The sequence below is a fragment of the Arachis duranensis genome, chromosome 8 (genome assembly GCF_000817695.3).
Source record: "Arachis duranensis cultivar V14167 chromosome 8, aradu.V14167.gnm2.J7QH, whole genome shotgun sequence".
NCBI lineage: Eukaryota > Viridiplantae > Streptophyta > Magnoliopsida > Fabales > Fabaceae > Arachis > Arachis duranensis.
This window is the reverse complement of record NC_029779.3, coordinates 42,313,879-42,314,819: the sequence shown is the minus strand read 5'-3', so window position 1 is coordinate 42,314,819 and position 941 is coordinate 42,313,879.

Genomic DNA, 941 nt, shown 5'->3' with positions numbered 1-941 from the left:
TGGTAATACTGGATGACAGAGTGCTTTGGGCCATAGCCAAGACTCATGACATAGCTATGTTCAAGAATCATTATACTTAACTAGGAGAATCAATAACACTATCTGAGTTCTGAGTTCCTATAGATGCCAATCATTCTGAGCTTCAAAGGATAAAGTGAGATGCCAAAACTATTCGGAAGCAAAAAGCTACTAGTCCCGCTCATCTAATTGGAGCTAAGTTTCCTTGATATTTTGGAGTCTATAGTATATTCTCTTCTTTTTATCTTATTTTGATTTTCAGTTGCTTGGGGACAAGCAACAATTTAAGTTTGGTGTTGTGATGAGCAGATAATTTGTATGCTTTTTGGCATTATTTTTAGTATGTTTTTAGTATGATCTAGTTAGTTTTTAGTATATTTTTATTAGTTTTTAGTTAAAATTCACTTTTCTGAACTTTACTATGAGTTTGTGTGTTTTTCTGTGATTTCAGGTATTTTCTGGCTGAAATTGAGGGACCTGAGCAAAAATCTGATTTAGAGACTGAAAAGGACTGCAGATGCTGTTAGATTATGACCTCTCTGCACTCGAAGTGGATTTTTTGGAGCTACAGAAGCCCAATTAGCGCGCTCTCAACGGCGTTGGAAAGTAGACATCCTGGGATTTCCAGCAATATATGATAGTTCATACTTTGCTCAAGATTTGATGGCCCAAACCGGCGTTCAAAGTCACCCTCAGGATTTCCAGCGTTAAACGCCGGAACTGGCACAAGGATGGGAGTTAAACGCCCAAACTGGCACCAAAGTTGGCGTTTAACTCCCAAAAGAGTCTCTACACGAAAATGCTTCAATGCTCAGCCCGAGCACACACCAAGTGGGCCCGAAAGTGGATTTTTATGTCATTTACTCATTTCTGTATACCCTAGGTTACTAGTTCACTATTAATAGGATCTTTTGACATTGTAT